Genomic DNA, 14,581 nt, shown 5'->3' with positions numbered 1-14,581 from the left:
TAGGATGTAGGGCTATAGTTTCCTTCAGGCAACTCTTTTACTTTGCATAATGTACGTCATGTATTGGCTTTGACCATAAGCCTTCTATTTGCCGAATAGTTGGATGATGCATGGGTGGTGTGAAGTACTTTGTTACATTCATTGATGATTATTCACATAAGACTTGGGCATATCCTATTAAGCAAAAATGGAATGTCTTATCTACCTTTTAGCATTGGCTTGCACTTGTTGAGAACTAGTCTAGATATAGGCTGAAATACCTAAGGTTTGGCAATAGGGGTGAGTATATTTCTGAAGCATTCGAGCAACTTTGTAATGAGAGGGGTATTAAGCATTAGTTGATTGCCCTATACACCCCATTCAAAATGGTATTGCAGAGCACATGAATAGGACCATTCAATAAAGAGTCCATCGTATGCTTAGTTAAGGAGGCTTACCATAGTATTTTTGGGCTAAGGTAGTTACTACTACCGTACATTTGATCAATAGATCTCCATGCACTACTATTAGTTGTCAAGTTATAAAGGAGGTATGGTCTAGAAAACCTCTCTTATATGTGCATCTTAGAGTCTTTTGATGTGAGGCTTTCTGACATGTACCTAAGGACAAACGCAATAAGGTGCATCCTAAGTTAGTGAAATGCATCTTTCTTAGTTATGGGGATGCAAGTGAGATAGACTATCACCTATGGGATCCATAGGCTTGGAAGGTTATCTACATACATGATGTTGTTTCCCATGAGGAGAAGGTGCATAAGTAGTCTGAGCACATAGTTAAGGTACATAGGGTGATCTTTTAGGAGAAGCCTCATGTTATCATACACCAGCTAGATAGCCTACAACTAGTATCCTAATGGCCCATGATCAGGATGTTGGATATGATGTACATGCCCCACAACCTATTTTGATATGGTCTACTAGAGATAGATGCCAACCTAATTGGTTTGCATCCTCCATGGATTATGTTATGGTGACAGATTCTGGTGAGCCCATTACTTATGAGGAGGCCATGCATAGAGATGATAGTCACTCTTGCGAGAGAGCCATGTAGTTTGGGTTTGATTCACTATAGAAAAACCATACATGGGATTTGGTCTCTTTGCCTAGTAGAATGTATACATTGCCATGTCAATGGGTATACAAGTTGAAGAGTACCCCTAGATGTCCCAAGCTAACATAGGCATAGAAGGTCAGATTAGTTGATAAGGGTTTTAAGTAGGAGCATGGTGTTGACTTTGATGAAGTCTTTTCTCTTGTAATCAAAATGACTATCCTATGATTGGTTTTGGCCTTGGTTGTGCATTTAAATCTAGACCTTTATCATATGGATGTGAAAACATATTTTCTACATGGGGACTTGCATGAGAATATCTATATGCAATAGCCTAGGGACTTTATGGAAAAGGGCAGGGAACACCTAGTGTGCAAGTGAATAAAGATCCTTTATGGACTTAAGTAGCCATTTAGGAAATGGTACCATAAGTTTGATACTTTCATGCATTCACAAGGATATACTTGTAGTGATATAGATTCGTGTTTCTATAGGAAGAAGTCCCATGATGGTAGCCTTGTTATCTTGGTACTTTATGTCCATGATATGATATGTTGATTACTGAGAGAGCTCATAATGAGCTAGACACTTTGAAGACTCGGCTCAAGAAGAGCTTTGATATGAAGGACATGGGGCAAGCCTCACATATTCTCGATATACACATCATGCATAATCACTGTAAGGGGCTCCTTTACATATCATAGTAGGCATACATCTAGAATATGCTTGAGTGATTCCACATGTAGGATGTTAAGCCTATTAATTATCCTTTACCTTCCCATGTGAAGGTCAATCAATCCGATCATCCCTAGTTAAATTAATAGAAGGCTAAGATGGCCAAGAACCTTTATGTATCCACAGTGTGCAATTGGATGTATGCCATGATAGCCACTCACCTTGACATAGCATTTACAGTGGGAGTTGTGGCACCCTATATGGCTACACCGGAACACCATGAAGGGTATCATGAGGTACTTGAAAGACAAAGTAGATATCTGTATTTGCTATGGTGGCCAAGATACTACAATCGTAACTATGTAAGACATGCAGATAGTAGGAATTCCACCTTTGGGTATGTCTTTACTTTTATTAGAGGTGCTATTTCTTAGATATCTAGGGTGTAGAAATGCATGGCTTTATCCATACTAAGGCAGAGTATATTACAGCCCTGAAGCTTGTAAGGAGGCCCTATGGTTAGACTATTTGGTGGCAAAACTTGGTATTATTGTTACTCCTACACTACATTCAAATTCTATGAGTACTATTTAGTTAGCCAAGAATTAGGTCTTTCATGCAAAAACAAAGCACATTGAGGTGCACTATCACTTCATCAAGGAGGTGGTGGAGAACAAGTCTGTTGAGCTTGTCAACATCTTGACTAACGAGAATCCTACAGATCTAATCACTAAAAGTCTCTCAATGGAACATTTTGCCTTCCTTAGGAAGATGATGGATGTAGGATGAGATGACGTCTATTCCTCATCCTATTGTACTTTATACACATTTCTACTTTGTCACTTTTCTTGTCCTCTCCTCACTCAAGGCACAAGTGCCTTTAAGTGGGAGGCCATTGGAGGTAAAGGCACTATGCCTACCCATCCTATATTTACTGCACACACCATGACCGCACATGTACACTACAAATGGCAAGTGCCCATCACTATCACTTTATTCTTTATTCTTTTAGTGACTATTGAATAAGGGAAGACCAGCCACTCATTGTGATTATTAGAGTTTCCACACGTGGTGTCTCTCTCTCTTGTTCTCTTGCTCCATCTACATAGCTCTTGCTTTTGCTTGTGTGCTTTTACTCAAGCTCTACCTTCCAAAGATGACAACTCTAAATCAAATGAGTAGAAGGTTGAAATGGCTAAGGTTCCCTATGCGTCCACAGTTTGGTAGCTTGATGTATGCCAAGGTTGCTACATGTCCAGATGCAATGGGAGTGGTTAGTAGGTATATAACAAACCTAACAAGAAGTATTGGGAGGTAGTAAAGAGTAGCATGAAATACTTAAATGGCACTAGATCTATATGTATATGCTTGAGAATGAAGGATGCATATGTTCTTGTGTTATAAGATCTGAGATACACACTCGACTTTCTTATATACTTAAAATATATATGGCAAATACTATGTTGGCACAGAGGGAGAATAGATTAGAGAAAAGAAAGATGTAGAGAGAGAGAGAGAAGTAGAGAAATTGGCAACACAGTAGGGACTGGAAGATGGGCGAGTCCCCCCTTGTGGAGTTATATTATTGACAAGGAGCAAGCTTCTCCGTTACACATAAGCCAGTTTTTACTTGTAGATCTTGAAACAAGATCACGGTTCCTTGCACGATATACAACCGGCTAACACTTACACAACTTGGAAGTTGGCACCTTTTGATCCTTCTTGAGTCTCCTTCTCTCCTACACAATATGTGTAGGGCTCTCCTCTTGGCGCTTGATTTCAATAGAGCTTCTGTAGCGCTTGCACCTTCTCTTCTCCTCTTGGAACTTGATTTCAGTAGAGCTTCCGTAGCACTTGCACCTTCTCTTCTCTTCTTGGGTGCATGAAAATGGATGCTTCCTTTAGCTCCCTCACACCCAAGGAGAGCTTCCTCTTTTATAGACTTTCAAGAGCTTCTTTTCTTAGAGAGAGACTTGAGTTGATCTTCATGTAATATGTGGTTGTTCCAGGACCTACTCTAGAGCACTAATTTCAAGATATCTCTCTGTGCATTGTTTGGATGAAAAAACGTCCAACACAAAAGTTGTAGATCTCGTTTTTTCTAATAACCCGCGCGGCCTGTTTTTAGAGATCATTTTTCTATCGTAATATATTTTAAAAATGGATTCACCATGTCTTTTTTTTAAAGAACAGCTTCTCAAATTGTACTCTTAACTTGTGGTCCATGCAACCACCTTAAGGATAGTTCATTAAATTGCCTTGGGCCTCAACCTTAAGATTAACTTCCACACAAAAGCTTGTGTCTTTTTAGGCCTTAGAAAGAGAAAATCACTTCTCTCCTCACTTCCAGAGGATCGCGTCTGTTGTCTTTCTTAGTGAGAGAATTGCATCTCTTATCTTTCTTAATGAAAGAAAAGACCTTAAACCTTGACTTGTAAGGGAGAGGATGACCCAAAATGAATGCAATACTCATTACACACAAGTAAATGTTCCTAGGAGTCCTTGGATGCACACATAAATACATATACACAATGCTGATGCACTTTCTCTTCTTAGAACTTAATCCATCTTCATTTATGTGTAACTCCTTGGTTCTTGTGTACACTCTTATACTTGCAGATACTTCTTTCCCTCTTCATAAATTGTACTACATGTACCAGATAACCCCGTCACAGTGCTCTGATCACCCCATTAAGCGATGCACTAGGAATATTGGTCTCTAAATGGTCTGATGGCCATGCTAGATCATCATCAACACTTTAAAGAAAAGTGAATCATTACTTTATTGACATGAATTTATTAAATAGAGAATGTGTAATAAGCAATCAATTTAGTGACACCCCTCTGGCTTCTAAACAATTGACCTCAACTATAAAGGGGATACATAGTCCTTAAGAAGATTTGGAAAGTCTTGTAGTTCTCTCTCAGTCATAAACTGAGCATCCAATGGGGGATAATTCTTAAAATTAACCAGATACTTTTGTAATACCTTACCTGACCTTAGAGTATTGTCCTAATGGTGTAAAATTCTTTCAGGCACAAGGAACTCTTCTTTTTCTTCTATGTCAGGTAAATCTTCCTTAATTGGTTCCATTGGAGGTTCTCCAATATAGGCACGTAGCAAACTTATATGGAAAGCACTATGAATGTTTCAATGACGTGGTAGATCCAAACAAAAAGTTGCATCATTTATCTTATCTGTGATCTTGAAAGGGCCATAATAGCGATTAGAAAGCTTAACCACTTTACCCTTTTGACCTTTCTGCTTCTTTAAGCAAGTCTTCTCAAACTTAAGAAGAACATGTTGTCCCAAATTGAGATATAACTTACAAAGATCCTTATCAGCTTCGCGTTTCTGCTTCTCTTGTGTTCTTTGGATAGAAGCTTTTACTTGAGTGAAAGTTGTATCAATATCTCTAACAAACTCATCTGCTGCAAAGATCTTATCCTTCGTAATAAGGATGGGTGGTAAATGAGGCTTACCATAGATGATCTCAAAGGATGCCTTACCAGTACTAGAGTGCACCATATTATTGTATGCAAACTCTACTAAAGGCAAATACTTTTCCCATTCTCTTTGATTATCAGAGACATAATATTTCAAAAGGTCCAGGATAATAGAATTAGCACTTTCACTCTACTCATCCATTTGAGAATGATAAGAGGATGAAAACTTTAACTTTGTCCCAAGGTTCTTGAAGAGAGCTTGCCAAAAGAGGCTGGTCATGCAGGGATCTCGATCACTTCTAATGGACTTAGGCATGCCATGATGTTTGAAAATATGAGCAATGAATAGCTTAGCCATATAATCTGCTTTGATTGTTTTTCGCACATGTATAAAGTGAGCTTGCTTACTGAATCTATCAATGATAGTCCAAATTGCATCGTTGCCTGCTTGTGTACGAGGAAGCTCCATGATAAAGTCCATGGCTATACTTTCCCAAGGCTCATTGGAAATAGGTAATGGCTTCAATAGACTAGGTGGTTTATGCCTGTCATACTTTACTTTTTGGCATATCTTGCACTCATGGACATATCTTTCAATGTCAGCTCTAAGAGTGGGCCAAAAGAAATATATTTCCAATGCTTGAGTAGTGGGTAGAATACCCCTATGTCCAACATATGGAGATGCATGTGCTTCATCCATTACCTTGTGTCACAATGGTAATGCTATACAAATTGCTAGATGATGATATAAATAACCATCTCTCGAATTGAGTAAGGTGTAATTGACTGACGTGAGTTAAGCTGATCCCATATGGTTGAGAAGTCAGAATCAATTGCATACATTTTGGGTAAATCCATGAACTCGTTATGGTAAACAATTACGATTTCATTTACTTGAGGTTGCCGTGATAGAGCATCTGCTACCACATTCTTAGTTCCAGATGTATAAATGATTTAAAAATGAAACATAGATAAGAAATTTTCCCAACGCATCTGTTTCTCTGAGAGCTTCTTCTGAGTGAGGAAGTATCTTAGACTTTGGTGATGTGTTTTAATAACAAAATCTGCACCAAGTAAGTAGTGTTTCCATACTTGAAGAGCATGTACCACTGCCATAAGCTCTTTCTCATATACTGGAGCATGTAGCTCATGATCCTTGAGGCGTCGGCTCTCAAATGCTAGTGCATGATGAAGATCCAGAACTATGAGAATTGGTTCTTGAGTCACAAGAAACTTAATTCTTTCAAAGGCTTGTAGTTTCCTTGATCCCCAGCGAAAAGGCATTCGCTTCTTAGTAAGGTCATGTAGAGGAGATGCAACATACGCAAAATCTCATATGAACCTCCTATAGTATGAACCTAGGCCCAAGAAACTTCTAACTTCATATACAGAAGTAGGTGTAGGCCATTCAATAATGGCTTGAATCTTCTCAGAATCCATTCTCACCAAATTGTTAGAAACAATATGGCCCAAGTAATGAATTTCCAAAAGGAAGAATTCACTCTTCTTAGCATTGACTTGTAGTCTATGCTTGCAAAGCTCTTGAAAAACAGTAGATAGATGTTTTCTATCCTCTTTTTCAGACTATGAAAATATTAGAATGTCATCAAAGAAGACACATGTGAACTTTGAGTGAGGTCTGAAAATTCCCTCCATCATTCGATTGAATGTGGCAGGTGCATTAGTCAAACCAAATGGCATGACTAGAAACTCGTATAGTCCAAATGTTGTACGAAAAGCTGTCTCATGAACATCTTCAAGTGCTATCAGTATCCTGTGATAGCTGCTCTTGAGATCAATGCAACTAAAGATACTAGCCCTTGCAACTTATCCAAGATATCATCTATCCTTGGGATAGGAAAACGATTATTGATTGTGATCTTGTTCAAAGATATGTAGTCTATGCACATACGGAAAGAACCATCTTTCTTTTGAACAAGTAAGACTAGAGAGCAGTATGGAGAAGAGCTAGGTTGAACTAACCCTTTTTCCAACAATTTGTTTACTTGTTTTAGGATCTCATCTTGTTGACTTGCACTTACTCGGTAAGGTGGTTGGTTAGGTGGTGAATTGCCTAGGATAAGATCAATTGTGTGATCTTTCAAGCGCTTAGGAGATAACTCTCCTGGGAGTGAATCGCTAAAACAATCTTCATATTGTTTAACAAAATCATATCTAGCTTGATCAATTAAAGAGAGGGGTTCTTTTAAAGTCTGAAACTTAGAAGCATTAGTTGGTATTGTGTGTTCATTAGAGGCATCAAGTGCCCTTGAATCATTAGCTTCTTTTGACTCTCTCACAAAACTCATGTACGCAAAAATAGTTTTCTTCATTTCTTTAGAAATGCTAACATGACTAACCATTGGCACATGCCAATCTCCAACATCAACAATGCATACTATGTTTCGACCCTTGAATTGAAATGCAAGGGTCGTCTTAACAAAATCGGGAAGAGGTCTAATCTTGTTGTAAGGTGCCTGCCCATCGGCTGTCCAGGCACGTTTTTAGTGGTCTATTGAGAAACGAATCTAAGCATCGTTGCCTGGCACTCCCATGGAATGTTCTGAGTTTTGTCACCTAGGGTACCCCAAATCCGCCTCGCAAAGGAACGTTCACGGTCAAACCCACTAGGATCAACCTGAAACTTGGGCTCCTAGTAGCCAAGGTCTCCTAACAGCATTCTAGCATTAGATCCTGGATATCCTACTTTACGCAGAGATACCCAAGCCAAAGCATACCCATGCTGCACTTGGTTCAAAGAGAATGGGAAATGAGAGGGATACACCGCTCAACCTCTCTGCCCGTTGGGAATACTCCCATTCCAATTCCCTAAAACAGTATGAATCGAGGTTCTATCCTAACAATTTCTAAGGTCGAAGATGGTAAATCTTGTGAGAAGCCTCCTAGTTCTCTGGGACCACCCTGTCGTAGGATGGACCCGTCAGGGGTTCCACCCACCCGCTTCCCTTAATAGCTTTAGTTTTCTAATTAGGTCCTACCACATTTATGTGTGACTGTTAACCCCAACACGAAGAGAGCGAAAGAAAGTGGAAAAGACGTAGGGCAAAGGCGGAAAAAACGTAACCCGACGGAAGGAAAAAAATGAGAAAAGGCCAAAAGCGCAAGGACAACCTTTAAAGGCCAAGGCAACCACAAAAAGGGAAAGACACATAAAAAGCGCACCCTAAAATCTTGTAAAAGAGTGCCGGGCTCTCACCCGTGCGATTTGTAAATATAGAAGGGTAGTGAAAAGGAAACAAGGAAGATAAAAGGACAATGGAAAACAAGGCCTAGGCTATGACCGGCCATGTAAAAAAGGGAAAAAGGGGATGACCGCCCAAAAGGGAAGTAGGGTTTTGTATATAAAGTTGAAAAGTGAATGAAGAGCTCATTCTTTGGTGTGGCAAAACTAGTCTTCTTCTTCCTCTCTTCTTCTCTCCTTCTTGCTTGTGTATGCTCTTGAGAGAGGGAGTGTGAGAGTGTGAGGGAGTGAGTGTGTGTGAGAGTGAGGAATCAAGAGGGTGAAGCTCTTCACCATCTCCTCTCCTCTTCTCTTCTCTTCTCTTCTCTTCTCTTCTCTTCTCTTCTCTTGCGCGCGCGGCTATGGAGGATGGAACTTGGAGATGGAGGAGGCTTGAGGATGCTTGAGCTAGCATCGAGAATCATGGAGCTACCGGAGTGTGAGAGAGAGGAGGGTACTCGATCGAGCATCAAGGTAAGTTCACTGCATTTGTAGGATTGACGGTGTGTCTCCTAGGTGAGAGATAGCCATGGGAGCTCGCTTGGAACGCTTGAAACAATAAGCGGTCCATGGGTCTTGGTGGTTGAGCGAAAGCTCCCACATTTTGGTTCCGTTGCCGGGACTAACGGATTCAAGCTCGAGCACTCGTGTCCCCCATATCGAGCATCGAAGTAGGGCATTCACCCTGAAACGGAGCTTGAGATAGGTAGGAAGTCGGGTGTTTTTTATCTTCAAAACAGGTAAGTGTTTTGGAACAATCTGGTTATTAATGACTGGAAAACATGGAGAAATTAGTTCAGTGTTTTGCTTTCGATTGAGGATGTGTTTAGGATAGATTAGCAGTAGGAAATCACACACGAAGAGGTAGAGGGCTGCTACTGTGAAACAGGGTGAAAATCACACGAAACAAAGGGAAAAAATGGAGTAGATGCAAGGTAACGGCATAGGAAATGCCAGGGAAGGAACCTGTAGTGTGTAGGGCAGAACTAGCAGGGTATAAACTCAGGGAGGGCAAGAGGACCCCATTTCCAACCAACGGAGAGTGAGAGAGTAAGCGAGCTGGGCAGCCGTCCGATCGACCGGAGCTAGGAGGACATCGCATTTGGCAACTTCAGGTAACCGATCTCGTCCGCCCCACTTCAGCTCTATCGCGGGGTAATCGCACGACCAATAGGATAATACATCTAGTGAAAATCAAGCAAATCGGTGTGCGTAACTCATCGGACCGACGGAATCGGACGTCCAACCCAGTGTCCGATTCCCAGAATCGGACACTCGGACAACCGTCCAATCGGAAGGATCCGTCCAATCACTAGGCTCGAACCAACTAGTCCGATCGGATGTGCCACATGGCACTCGGACCAACTGACCGATTTTTAGAATCGGACACTCGGACCAATTTGTCCGACTCAACCACTCGGACCACTCGAACGCTCTGGCTCGGACCCACCCTGTCTGATCGGACGAAATAATACATGTCACCAGTCGGACCATGTCCGGTCCGATTCCTAGAAATGGACCCATCCATAATCGGACCAGTAAGAATCGGATCACCCGGTCCGATCGGACCGCCTAGAATCGGACCACCTAGAATCGGACCACCTAGAATCGGACCGATTCCTCGCACACTCGCCCATCCGATTCTTGAGAATCGGATACGCGAACCTTAAGACCCCCACTTCGCCCTGACATACCTGGTCCGATCCCCACAATCGGACCACTGGTAAATCGGACGTCCGATTCCCAGAGTCAAACCAAAACAAAACCTGACCCATCCAGGGACACACTGGGGCACTCCCCCAGCGACCCACCCCCACGTGAGCAACAGGAAGCAGCATAGGACCCTGGGACCCGTAGGGCGGCCAGGACTAGAGTAGCAAAGCCTGTCAGGCCCAAAACGAGCAAGAGTGAGTAAGACGCCGGGGAATCACTCGCAGCACTCTGATTGAATTTCCGCACTTGAAGAACACTTAGGAAAGTCGAAAGCCTGATTGAGCACGAGTGCACGAGGAACAACACACTCACTAGTGACCCTAAGTTGAGCACTGCATTCAAAAATTAAAAAGAACTCACTCATATAAATTGCCCAAAAAACCCACCACTAGGAGAAGACCCAAGGGTAAGCAAACACGCAGAGCGCAAGGTAGGATCAAGCAAGGAGCGACAATGACAAGGATCTGACTTACAACCAGGCGCAAGAATCCCACCATGACAGAGGGAGGCTCAGATCATCGGTTTGCAGGGGAGCTAGATGTTAGCGCATTTCCGGAAGCCATACAGCAAATGGTGAGTAGTTACGATGCGCATGCCAGGTACGAACACCGTGGCAGGACGTCAAAGGCAATCATTGCGGACCTACAGGAGGAGAGGAGGCTAGCCCGCAAGGCACTGCAGGGCATAGCAGAATACAATAGGGACCAACAATCCAGGAGCCTAAGGCAAAGCATGGAGCTGCATGAGGTGCAGCGAGTGCTGAACTTGGCTGGCCGAAACCGGACAGACCAAGAAAGAGCACTCGAGGAAGACCTGACGCTGGGCAAGCTCCTCATGAAACGGCTGCTCGATAACACCGCGGTGGAACAAAATGCCACTGCACTAGCAACCTCGCTACTTGCAGGACTAGGGGCAAACCAGGGTTCAAAGAGCCAAGCCAAAATACCTATCATCGCTAAGCAACTCGACAAGTACCAGCCCACCGAACGACCCGTACAGCTTTGTCGAGCAGTTTGAGCAGGTCTGCAAAGCCAATGGCCTCAACGACCAAGCCCAACGTTCGCAAGCATTCGGACTCTGCTTAAGCGATAAGGGTAGGATGTGGTATACGAGCCTAGATGCTATAGAACGGGCTAACTTCAATAACCTCAAGGACCTTTTTGTCAAGAGGTTTGCCGAACCCGGATACTCTGACAACCTGCTAGTGCACCTGATGAACGTCAAGCAGAAGGAGAGGGAGGGCATCCGCGACTATATGACCCACGTGAGAAGCATCCTTAAGAGAATCCCCTTGGGCGAAAGACCGACTGACAGGGCAGTGTCAACCGCATTCATCAGCGGGATTCGGGATGAATAATTGTACAAGGCACTAGCAGGCAACTCAAGCTTGCAACGGGACGTGGTGGCTAGGGTTTTTGAGGAAGCCATTAGGGCCGATGACCAGCTAAAAGAGCAGAGCTCCAGGAGCTCGAACCCAGAAGAGATCAACCCACGGAGTTTAGAACGAACGCCAACTGCTAGCGAGCGATCCAACGCATCATCCCAAGATAAGGGGAAGGCCGCCGAGACGAACCACGGCTTGGCCGAGGTCAAGACAGAACTGGCCAAAATACAAGACATGTTAAGGCGACCTACGCGTCTGCACGTCCAATGCGTGTACTATGGAGGAAACCACCTGCCAGCAGAATGTCAAGACCCTAGGTCAAGACCTTGCGCTAACTATGGAAGATTCGGCCACGATGCCACACACTGTAGACTACCACGAAGACTACCATACACGCAACCCTACAGCCAGCTCTACCCGGCTAACAGGCCACAACCATTCTACGGAAGGGGAGCCCCGCTTGCCCTACCAGCACCTAACGACATGAAGCCAGCGGTCCCTAGGTTGGACATAAATCCTACCGGTATTCCTAGACCGCCTGGTCCCTATGTGACCCACCCATCGAGCAATGCTCCCATGCACTACGTAGAGGAGCCCAGTGATGAAGAAACCTACATATACCCTTACGTCTCGCATGACGACGAGGGCAATGCAATCCTCATGGATTACCGACCAGTGCCGGTGATGGCATTAGGACGAGGACGGGGTAGAGGCCTGGGAGGGCAGCCACAAGATCCGGTCACTTGTTGGACGTGTGGACATCCCGGTCACGTCTCATCACGCTGCCCAGAAAGAGAGCAGCAAAGTAGGGACAAAGCTGACCAAAGGTGTGCAAAGTGCAGAATCACTCATCTTTTCATAGACTGCCCAAAACGGAAGCCGCCTTCTGGTTCAGCTAATTTGCCGTCTGTCCCGCTAGGACTGTTTGGTGTTGAAAACCCCGATGGGGAGGCCACACCTATCCCCCTACGAGTGATGACCCGAGCACAAATGAAGCAGGCCGGCGTCTCTCTGCCAGGACCTAGCAATCTCGACGCAACCTCGGTAGGAAAGAAGAGCTGTAGGCGGAAAAAGAAGAGATCAGAGGCTAAGGTCGCACTAAAAACCGACAGCATTATGACCTTACCCCACGGAAAGAAAGTCTCAGACGCAGAGGCAGAGACTTCAGCCCCTAGAACTGCCCAAAAGGAAAGCGTTAAGGTAGGGGAATACCCACACCCCAGGCGGCAATTGGAAGCCATAGAAAAGGTGAAGGAATGGGTGAGGGAGGCTCAACAGCACCTCAAGGATGTCGAACCCATCACGGAGGATGAGATTGATGATCTCTCCAGCATGAGTGCGCCGCTATCGCTACCCCAACCTAAGTCTATCGAGGCTGCTACGCCACAAGCAGTGCCGTCAAGGCCAAGCCTAGATGTAACAGACCCACACGACAGCCATGGCCATTGGCCCGGACAGTCTGAACAAAGGGAAGGACGAGTGTTTAGCAATCTCCTAACCACACTAGTGACCACCCCTGTAACGGTTGGACTGGGAGAGCTGCTCAGGCAACACTCTACCCTATGGCAAGACCTCAAACATTGGGTCGAAAGACCACACGAGCAAGCTCCGGCAAATGCTCAAGACCAGGATGCGGAAACGCACTTACCAAGTTTGACGCTACACTCAGGCCCTAAATCCTTGCACATCAACGCCTTCTGGGAGGGCTCGGAAATGCACGCAGTCCTGCCAGTCCTAGCCCTGGGGGACGCAACGAGAAAGGGGATTGTAGACACAGGAGCTGGGGTCAGTGTGCTTAACCACGCAGTGCTACAAAAGTGGGGAAACCCGCCTGTCGAAGCTGCTCGGTTTAACGTCACGCTAGCAAATGGCATGTGAGTGAAACCATTTGGGGTCTTGAAGAATTGGCCAATGAAGATTGCAGGAGTCCAGTTCTCTGTCAACTTTATCGTCATGAAGGGAGTGGACTATGATATCTTATTGGGTCGAACCTGGATGCGCAATACTAGAGTTATTGAAGACTAGGGTAATAGCCTGATCTTCCTGGGCAACCAAACTAACGCTGTGAGAATAGAGATGGACACTTGGAAGACCTCGCCAGTCGTCCTGGATGCCATCTCTACTCTACTCAAGGGAACCACCCAGAACAAGGAACCCTATGGGTCCTTAACGAAGTATATCCCTTGCCCAGAGGACGAGCGGGATTGGATGCACGTTCTTGCTACACTTGATCTGCCGTTCTCAAATCATGAGGCGTACGAGCAGGCTGTCAAAATAGTTGGCAAGCCAAGAGAAACACAGCCTACACCTGTCTACATGATGGCAGCAAGCCTCCATGACGGGCCTAAGCCGGTCGCCTCCCAAGTGCCAACCAACAGGAGAGAACTCCAGGGAATACTGGGGCACCTAACGGACCTACTGGCATGCAACCCAGCCGCCAATCACAAGCCGCTCCAAGACCTCTTGGAAGAACCCGAATGGAAGTGGACCAGAGTGCACGAACTGAATCTCAAATACAACTGGGCATTGGTCCCCGACCAACAAAATGAGGCAGAGCAGGCCTTGGGGGACGATGAGCAGTCTAGCGAGGCGGATTCCGGTGACGAATATGAAGATTGCCAACCCTTCGATGAAGGAAGTGAGGGTGAGATGGACACCGTAGAATATAACACCGAAGGGCAAGAGATTGAGCAAATCCGAGCAGATGCAAAACCGCAGCCGAGGCCGGCCCTTGGAATGGACCAAGGAGTCATGTGTGCGAAATGCGATCGTGCTTGGTTGGAACAGATGGGAGCTGTGGATTTTAAGCAAGCCGGCTTGACCCAACCAAAAACGGCAGCAATGCTTAGAACCGAGTCGCCATCCGAACTGCGGCCGCCAGGGGAGACCACCTCCTCTAGTGAAAATGGGGAATTCGACTCTGAATCTGAAGTTACTTCAGAGGATGACCCAGAAATCCCTAGGCCACCCATGACCAGACGCACCAGGGGAGACTTACCCATCCACCTGAGGCGCAGACGGTTACGGCAGAATGAAGCTAAGCGTCCCAACGATGCGCGATCAAAGGAACA

This window comes from Lygodium microphyllum, chromosome 28, assembly GCF_053477565.2.
Source record: "Lygodium microphyllum isolate KBCC chromosome 28, Lygodium_microphyllum_v1.1.10, whole genome shotgun sequence".
Lineage (NCBI taxonomy): Eukaryota > Viridiplantae > Streptophyta > Polypodiopsida > Schizaeales > Lygodiaceae > Lygodium > Lygodium microphyllum.
The sequence above is the reverse complement of the archived record's forward strand: the minus strand, read 5'-3'. Positions refer to the sequence as shown.